Genomic DNA, 10,504 nt, shown 5'->3' on the forward strand with positions numbered 1-10,504 from the left:
ACTGGGAGGGTGAAAACATCCAGAGGACACAGCAGCTTCACATGCGGGATGCTCCCCAGCCCTATGAGTCTCTGCCTTTGGCCATTTCTATCGGCATCCTTCCACTGTCTAACATCTGCACTCTGCTGAGTTCTATGACTTGTTCTAGCAAATTATTTAGCCTGGGAGTGGTTGTGGAATCCCTCAAATTTTTGGCAGGGTGTTCTGCCATGAGAGGGGCCCCAGAGACCTTGAACTTGCAGTAGTGTCTTCAGTGAGGGTGGTCTCATGGGGAAAGTTCCCTCAGACTGTGCAGGGTGGCCTCACTCCTCTGAAATAGTTCTATTTGATTTAATTTTTAATTTATACACACATTTCTCTTGTTACTAACAATTGATACATAGGTTCACAAAATTGAAAACTTATGATTAAACACTAAAAAGAGGCATTTAATTATCATGTCATATTGACATTTCATACACATCCATCCATACATCTATTTAAACATTTTTTTCAGGACCAGCCTATGACAGGGATATGGATAGAAGGGTGTCCATGCCAAAGAGAATGAGGCATGGCCCAGCTCCTGGGACTTCAGAGTTTATGAAATAGTTACATATTTCTGTCACCTCGCCTAGACTCACTGCACAGTGCAACAATATATGTTATGATGTATTTTATTTTGAATCATGTAACTACATCCATCTACAGCCATGGGTTTCCAGTTTATCGATGTTGCAAAAGAAACCCAGTTCCTAATTTCTCTCTGAGTGTTGTGGCTTATCTCCCCATTCTTACTTTGCTGAGTGGTGAGAGAATGTGAATGCAGGGTGAGATGAGTGGGAAGAAAGGGGAAGGTGGGTTTGTGAGAGAATTTCTCCATGAGCTGCCCTGGGCCAAAGGAGGAGGAAATCCTCTAATGGTGAATTTAGGGGAAAGATCATTTTCTTGTCTTTGCTTCTGCATTTGCCTGCCCACAAGGTGGGCATACCTTCCACTGGATGCTGAATTTTCCTGGAGAGTTTGAGAGGGGCACCTTCAATCTGCAGAGCCCATTCTGGGTGTGATTCTGGTGGTGAAAACCTGGAAGAAGGACCTTGGTTCTTGTCTTCTTTGAAGAAAGAATTCAGCAAAGAGACTGAGATTGTGAAAAGATAAAAGCACTTATTAGAAGCAAAGTATGTGCAGAAGAAAACATAGGTGGACCCAGAGTGAGTTATGCATCATAGGGGCGGGTTAGGTTGCTTATGTGGGGGCAGTTTTCCAGGTTGTCTCTGGCCAATTATTTCCATATTTGGTCCTGATGTGGGCATGCAGCTCTCAGTCAAGATGGATACCAGCTGTTGTCTTCTCCATCCTTTTTCCTTATCCTAGTCTGAGAACCTTCTCTGGGCATGTGTTGAGCTGAGAAATCCACAAGGATTCACCCAACCAGGACCCAAAGCTCCCGCTGGTATCCCATCTCAAAGCATTAGGAGACCAGCTACAGCTGCTCAGCCTGGAGCCTCTCTATCGCCCACCTCAGGTGTTGATCTAAGTAAGCCGTGTGTCCTCAATCAGCTTGACCAGCATCCAAGGGCTGCTATTTTGATCTTTATCTGTCTGACACATATATTTTGTTCTCACTCTACCCATTCTTTACTAAGGAGGTATTACGGGTTGATTAGTGTCCCCTTAAAAAATATATCATAATCTTAATGCCCCATCCACCCCTATATCCCTGATTGTGACCTTACTTGGAAATAGGACCTTTGTAGATGTAGTTAAGCTAAGATGAAGTCGATAGGATGGGCCCCAATCCAATATGACTGGTGTCCTTATAGAAAAAGGAAATTTGGACACAGACATGCACACAGGGAGAAAGTCATGTGAAGGTGAAGGCAGAGATGGAATGATGCATCTACAAACCAAGGAACGCTAAGGATTACTGGTGAACCACCAGAGAGGAATGGACGGGATTCTCCCTTAGCATCTCCAGGAGGAACCAACTCTGCCAGCAGCTTGGTCTTGGACTTTGGAGCTGTAGGATAGCAAATGTCTGTTGTTTTAAGCCACTCAATTTGTGGTACTTTGTTATAGAAGCCCAGGAAACTAACACAGGAGGAAAAAAAGTGTGTTGTGTTGGCTCCTTAAAACCTCAAAAACATCCTCTGTAGATAAATCTGGATCTCATTTAGATAAAGAGTTCAGATTTCCAAGATTCCACCACTTCTCATGCTCCTGTCCAAGAAGGCACCCATGGTGGGGCTGCCGTGACTCCTCTCAACTCTCGTCTTCCCTCCAGGTCCCCCAGAACAGAAAGGCCATTCATGCACTACACAGCTTACACAGAGCAGACAGCAGGGACACTCCTACAGCTCCAAAGAAGTTTGGTTTTAAGCTTGTAGGCTTAGTCCTGATGTGTCCAAGAAAGAGACAATAAAAACAACATTTTCTTGGCAACCTCTCACCTTCCCTTCTCTTGTTTTGCTAAAGAGTTCTCATAAACTCAGTTCCCAGATGCAGTGCTGACTGGAGGACTTTGTATTCCCTAGTTCTGGTTCCCTGGGGCAAGACACCTCCTGGTGTGATCTTAGAGGTGGAAAGCTGCAGAACAGCATCTCAGCGGAGATGCAGATGACATTTACAGTGTCTGCTTACATCCTTGCTCATGCACATACTTTCTGAGTACCCTCTCTGAAGGCATGAGGGGTCAGGACCATGGACAGCAGCACCTCCCCAGGATGAGCTGTCATCCTCTGTCTATCTGTGCTTTGGGAAATATGGAAGTTAGGATGCTTTTGACTGAAAGGAATAGAAGACCTGACCAAGAAAGCGTAGACGATAAGATGTTTGTTGTCTCATAAAACATGAAGTCGAGGGATGAGTGGCCCCAGAGTCTGAGATTCAGGGTCACAATGGCATTATCAAAGGTCCAGAAATTTCTCCTGTTCTGCCATCAGCTGTAAGCCAGGCATGTGGCCCTCCAGGGATGGAGACCAGCTGCAGTGATTCTGGCACCCCAGGCAGACCTGGGTCTCTCTGGCCATATATCTTTTCTTTTTTCTTTTCTTAAACTGGGAGGAAAATACTCCCCCTAAGCCTTTTGTAAACATTTCCTAAACCCCACCGGCCACATTGGATCACACTTCAGTGCCTAAACCGGTCCTTGGCAATGGGCAAGACTGGCTCAGACCAAATACATTTCTATCCCAGGGGACAGAAAGGCTCCCTCTGCCTGAGAATGTGGCTGCAAAGAGCTCTGCTGTAGAAAGGAGGGGATGTGACCATTGGGAAGGAAAATATGTGTCAGCCAAGGAGAAACCGTGATGTTGTGCTTTGGCCTGGAAACAAGACAGAAACAGGCAAACGGTGCAGAAAAGCCTTCAGACTCAATTTTCTCTTTTAAGATTTAGACCTGGGGTTGTGATCTGGGCCTTTAAGGGTCTGACAGCCAAATGTCCACCCTTTTCAGAAAGTACATGGAGTAACTGGGTTTCTGTCACTTGCAAACCAAAGAATCTTACTCATGATGATAAGATCAAAAAGGGCATCTGTTGGAGGGTTTTAAAGTCCAAAGACGAGTCCTAGGCTCCTCCCAGAGGTTTTAGGGTCCGGAAACTGGGCTTAGTTTCCACCGAGATTCTCTCTCATTTTCAATTTAGCCTGGTTTCTTGGCTTCTCTCCCACATGAGATGGGCTTCCTTGTGGCCCAAGGAACAGAATAACCAGAACCTCTGAGCCCCATTCTTTCAGCTCCTTTGCCCAAGATACAGAAGGTTCTGCCAGCAAACTGCATGAGGGTCCTGGGGCCATGGTGACAACATACAACACACTGGGCTGCTCGGAACAACAGGAAGCTGCTGCCTCATAGCTCTGGGGGCTGGAAGTCCAAGATCAAGCTGTCCACATGTAACAGGGAAGAACCTCTGTATTCTATTACAAGTTCATCACTAAAAGGATGTTACCTATAAGATTAAATGATACATAATAGCCCATCTCTGGGAACTCTGCCTTCCTGATACTGAGCATCAAGCTAAAATACCTCTGTTTAGCTCACAGGAAACATCCTGACCAGGCCCACCTGTGAAAGGCTGCAGGAAGGAAGAAATTAACACATCCCCTCCAGAGGCTGATGGGAACCAGGAAATGTTTGACTTTACTCCCTCCCCTTTTCATGTAAAAGGAGCCTGAATTCTGACTCAGGCAACATGGTTCCTTGGGTCATGAGTCCACCATCTTCTTGGTTTGCTGACTTTCTGAATGAAGTTGCTATTTCTGCCCCAACAGCTTGTTTATTGGCCTGTGGATGCAGTAACACACAGGGTGGGTTCCTTCTGAGGCCCCGAGAGAGAATCTGTCCCAGGCTTCTCTCTTAGCTTCATGGTGCTTTGCCAGAAATCTTTGGAAGTCCTCAGCTTGTAGAAGCATCATCTGGGTCTCCATGCCATCTTCACGTGGCATCTCCCTGTGTGTGTCTCTATGTCCAAACTTTCCCCTTTGTAAGGACACCACTTGTACTGGATTAAGGGCTCACCATTCTCCAGTGTGACCTCATCTTAACTTAAGACATCTGCAGTGACCCTATTCCAAATAAGGTCACATTATGAGGTGTTGGGGTTAGCACTTCATCACATGAATTTGGGGGGATACAGTTCAGCCCACAATACATGCCAGCAGTAAGATTCCCAGGAACAGCCCTTACTGGCATTGGGTGCTCCCTCTTCACACTGGGGGACCAAGGTCTTTTATCCGGGGCATGGGGCATGTGCGGGAAAATAAAACGCTGATGCTAGTGGACACCTGGGGGCTATGCTCCCACAAAGGGAGACTCTTTTCCAGTCACTTTTGTGAGAAAAGCCAGAATTCCGTGTGGACCATCACCTTCAACCTTTTCATGGCTGATATGCAGCTGGTCACCCCTCAGCCACACTTGGCAATGCCTGGCTGGTTTCCACCATTTGCTGGTTTTCTCAGGAGTCCTGAGCCCTTTACTCTTCCCAGCAATGTGGCTGAGGAGGTACTGGAGATGGGTTGAATGACCTGGTGACTGAAAGAGTGCCCCCGGACTCGCATGCTGACTCAGCATGTGGCCTTGGACAAGTCCTGCTAACCTCTGGGCCTCCGGGTTCTCGTCTGTAAGATGGGGGCCACGTAGTAGTGCCCCAAACATTGCATCATGGTGAAGATTCAATGCATAAATATTTCATTTTATGTTTATTTGTTCAATGTTTTGTGAGTGCTTTCCGTGGGCCAAGCACTGTTCCTGGTGCAAAGATACAGTCATGAGCAGGAGACAAGGATTCCTGCTTTTATGGGGCTGGCATTCATTTCAGGGGAGAGAGAAGATAGACAAAGGGAGAGGGAAGGTGCGCAGTGTACCTGTCACAAGCGCTGTGGCAATTCCTGTCTGGAGGGGGTGAGGTGCTCCCGGGCAGGGCGGGGCCGCGCTCAAAGCTGCAACCACAAGGAGAGGTGAGGAGGGGCTGCGCCTCTCCGCCAGGGCAGGATACTTCACTCTAAGCAGCACCCCACACTGCAGTGTTCCTTGTGCATGCCATGTGTTCGCCTGTGTCAGTTCTGCTCTGTGTCATCTGTGCTCCAGTACCAGAATCGTGAAGTTGTCAGACTCTGAAACATTTCTGGAATCGTGGCCACAGGAAAAGAGCATATAGCTGTTAAAGCGCCTTCTCAGACAAGAAACGAGCCTCACTGCTCGCATTTCACTGGGCAGACAGACATTGCAATGATGCTGGCAGACCAGAGATGCTCCTCTTTCCTGGGCAGGGGCGGCTGTACCTGTGGGCAAGGACCTAGTCCACAAGAGACATTTGAAGAAGGATCTAAAGGAGGTGAAGGTACGAACTCCCTCACAGCTGTGGAAACCGAGGCACCGTGAGGTTGAGTGACTTGCCTGGGGTAACTTAGCCCTGTCAATCCATAAATCTGACTGGTCACGTGGCCATGATGACTGTGAGGGGCCAGGGTGAGGACAGGGTGAACACAGGGCGCTGTGTGGGATCCCCTCTCACTTCTCTGAAGTGTCCCCTGCAAAGTGGTGCTTGTCTCTGAGAAGGCCAGGGCTGGGTTTGCCCAGCTGTCACCACCTCCTGTCCAGCCACCACGCAGGCCACATGGAAGCCACGTCTCCCCCCCCGTACCAGCTGATCATTCCCCTGCACTCAGACAAGCTAGCACACTGGCTTCCGGGGAAGGACCAAGTGGTGCCCATGGTTGGCGTTGCCTGAAGCCTGGTGGGCACTGGGCTCCAGGCTCAGGGCAGGCAAAATGCAGGAGGGGGAGGAGGTGGCTGGGCCTCCCCTACTCCCCTCGCCAGCACAGCACAGCTGCCAGACGTGCTGGACTGCTGTCCCAGAACCCTGCTCCTGACCCCTCTCCTCTCTCACCTACACGCCCTCCCACTCTCCACAGTCAGAATTTGCCTGGGCTGGCCAGTGGCCGGGAGGGGTTTTTAACCCCTATGGTGCTCAGTGCTGACTTAGGATAGTCTCCCTGTCCGACCTCTCCTGTGAATCCTGTGAGAAGTAAGGGGTGGGGATGGGAGTGGAGGGGTTGTTAGGAACAGGGAGAAATAAGACAGAAGCTCTGCGATCCGAAAACAAACAAAACAATGAAAACAACAAAACTTGCCTGGGAACTGTTCGTCCTACATCTGCTCTCCCAGCTTTGTGGTCAGCTAGATCCAAGGCCTCTAACAGAGAGCGATTCTGCTTCCTTTCTCCTCCTTCCTGCCCCTAAGAGCATCTTTGAGGGGATGTGCACCTGCTCTAGACAAATGGTAGAAGGTGGGGTAGCGCCTATACTTGAGGGGGGAAATCCTAAGAGTTACCTCGTGCTGGGTGGGTTCTGATCTCTGCTCTTTACATGGAGAGTTTCATTTAATGCCCACATTTCAGAAAGGAGGGATCAATCTTCTAAGGGTGTCATCACTTGCCCGGGAGGTGGGAGTGAAGTGTCCTGTATTTGACCCGTGTGCATGGCTCCAGACCACGCTCCTAGCCACTCTTTCTGTGATTCCCAAAGAGGAGGTTTCCAGGGTGCCTCAGGCCATGTTGGCAATTCATTGGGACCCCATGGTTCATTTCCCATCTCAATAAAAATATCATTTTGTTGCTCTTAATGGCTGGCTCTGCTGTCACCTCATCCCTCTCCACCCACATTTGCTTCATCCTTGAGAATGCCTCCATTTGGGGCACAAGCCCAGTGGTTCCCAGAGGTGGCAGTGAGTGGGCACCTTGGCCTGTGCTGGGAACTTGGACGTGTGTCCATCTTCTTAGCAGTTCTCATCCAGTAGGCTCTGCACTCTGGCTGCCCCTCTGGCCGAGATCAAGGGTGCTAATGACTAGAAACCAGCAGTCCTCCCTCCTGCTCTCAGCCTGGGTGGATGCACCAAGCCCGAGCACCCCCTTTGCCTCCCTGAGCATGCTTTCCTGGGTCCACCTCAAAGGTGCCTAAAGCCTATTTGGGGCTTACATCCCTAGGCTCACGCCTGGAACGGCTGCTGCATCCAACCTCCTGAGAGCCTGTCGGTTTTGCTCCCTGTCCTCCCTACTGAGCAAGAACCAAGTGTCTCTTTCCCCTAAAACCACCAACTTCCACAGTTGCTAATTGTCCAAAGCAAAGCAGACGGCTGATTCTTCGTGCCCTCAGCACACCCTCTGTGCAGACCTCAGGCCTGGTGAGTCATGCTGTCCAGCCAACTTGCCTGTCAGGCCACAGTCTCCAGTTCTCCACGTCCACCCCACTGGTGTCCTGAGTGCTGGCATTCTGCAGAAAGTCTTTTTTTTCCCTGAGAAAATATCTCCATTGTTTTTATTTTATTTTAATTAATTTTTATTGGAGTATGGTTGCTTTACAATGCCGTGTTCACCTCCACTGCACAACAAAATGAATAAACCATACACAAACAGATGTCCCCTCCCTTTAGGACGTCCCTCCCATTTAGGTCACCACAGTGCATTAGGTAGAGTTCCCTGTGCTATACAGCATGTTCCCATTGCAGAAAGTCTTGATTCTAGAATTGTCCCAAGACTCAGAACAAGTCAGGGGTGTCCCTTCTCATCATTGCTTTTTAACATTGTACTGGAAGTCCTATCTAATGCAATAAGACAAGAAATGGGAATCAAAGGTATATGGATTGAGAAGGAAGAAATAAAACTGTCTTTTTTCCACAGATGACAGGATTGTCTATGTAGGAAATCTAAAAGAAACAACAACAACAACAAAAAACATTTTTTGGAACTAACAAGTGATTATACAAGGTTAATACACAAAAGTCAATCATTTTCCTATATACCAGCAGTGAAATTAAAAACACATTACTATTTCTATTGGCAGTCCAAAAAATGACATATGTAAGGATAAATCTAACAAAACTTATACAAGATCCATAGGAGGAAAGCTACAAAGCTATGATAAAAGATATCAAAGAAGAACAAAATAAATGGAGGGACATACCTTGTTCATGGAGAGGAAGACTCAATATTGTCAATATGTCTGTTCTTCTTAACTTGGTCTATAGATTCAACACCATGCTAAACAAAAGTGCAGCAAGTTATTTTGTGGATATTGACAAACTGATTGTAAAATTTTTATGAAGAGGAAAAAGGTCCAGAGTAGCCAACTCAACATCGAAGGAGAAGAACAAAGTCAGATGACTGAAACTATCAGACTTCAAAACTTACTATAAGACTATAGTAATCAATGCACTGCGGTATTGCTGAAAGAATAGACAAGTAAACCAAAGAATGAATAGGCAGCAATAGACCCTAGAAATAGACCCACATACATATAGTCAACTGATCTTTAACAAAGGAGCTAAGGCAACTCAATGAAGCAAAGATGGTATTTTCAACAAATAATGCTGGAACAACTGGACAGTCTCACACAAAAAAGGAGAATCTAAACACAGACCTTAATTCTTCACAAAAATTAACTCAAAATGGATTATGGACCAAAATGTAAAATGCAAAACTATAAACCTTCTAGAAGGTTATATAGGAAGAGAAAATAGAGATGACCTTGAGTATGGCAATGACTTCTTAGATAAAACACCAAAGGTATAATCCATGAAAGAAATAACTGATGAGCTTGACTTCATTAAAAGTAAAATCTTCTGCTCTGTGAGAGACAATGTTAAGAGAATTAGAAGACAGGTTCACACTGGGAGAAAATATTTGCAAAGGCATAACTGATGAAAGACTATTATCCAAAATATACAAAGAACATTTAACACCCAACAATAAGAAAATGATCAACCTGATAAAAAAAAAAATAAGCCAAAGACTTGAACAGACACCTCATCAAAGAAGATGTAGAGATGGCAAATAAGCAAATGAAAAGGTGCTGCATGTCGTGAGTCATCAGGGAGATGAAAATCAATGCAATAAGATAACACTACATGCCTATGAGAATGGCCAACATTCAGAACGCTGACACCACCAAATGCTGGTGAGGATGCGGAGCAACAGGAACTCTCGTTCACTGCTGGTGGGAAAGCAAAAGAGAAAAGCCACTTTGTATGACAGTTCGGTGCTTTCTTATGAAACTAAACATACTCTTGCCATACAATCCAGCAATCCTGTTTCTTGGTATTTCCCCAAGCGAACTGAAAACTTAGGTCCACAGAAAAACCAGCACGTGGATGTTTATAGTAGTTTTATTCATCATTGCCAAAACTTGGAAGCAAGTGAGATGTGTTTCAGTAGGTGAATGGATAAACTGTGGTCCATCCATTCAATGAAATATTATTTAGCACTAAGATGAAATGAGCTTTCAAGTCACGAAAAGACATGGAGGAAACTTAAATGCATATCACGAAGTGAAAGAAGCCAATCTGAAACAGCTACATGCTGTATGGTTCCAACTATGTGACGTTCTTGAAAAGGCAGAACTATCGATACAGTAGAAAGATCGGTGGTTATCAGGATTTAGGGTGAGGGCCAGATGAATCTGCAGAGCACAAAGGATTTTTAGGGCAGTGAAGCTATTCTATATGATGCTACAGTGGTGGGCACATGTCATTACAGGTTTGTCAATACTGATAAAATGTACAACACCAAGAAAGAATCCTAATGTAAACTCTGGACATTGGGTGATAAAGGTGTGTCAGTTCAGGTCAGTCAATTGGAATAAATGTGCTGGTGGGCGGGTATCAATGGTCGGGGAGGCTGTGTGTGGGGGGTGAGGGGCGCGGGTGATCTCTGTACTTTCCCCTCAATTATGCCGCGGACCTAGAGCTGCTCTTTAACAGTTTTTAATTAAAAAAAAAAAAACCTAATTAGGACTTTTTGGAGTGATGGAAATATTCTGTCTTGGTTATGATGGTGTGTGCATTTGTCACAGCTCATTGAAATAATGGACGTTAATGTATCTCAATAAAGTTGATTAAAAAAATAGAATCGTCCCTCGAGTCTGCTTCCCTGCCAAGAGCCAATATTTTACGAGCAATGTGTTGGGTCCTACGGTTTTGGCCCAGGTTGTTTTGGGAAAAGATGAGGCTTCCATCATTTATGTCTCAGCTCTG

The sequence above is a fragment of the Hippopotamus amphibius genome, chromosome 1 (genome assembly GCF_030028045.1).
Source record: "Hippopotamus amphibius kiboko isolate mHipAmp2 chromosome 1, mHipAmp2.hap2, whole genome shotgun sequence".
NCBI lineage: Eukaryota > Metazoa > Chordata > Mammalia > Artiodactyla > Hippopotamidae > Hippopotamus > Hippopotamus amphibius.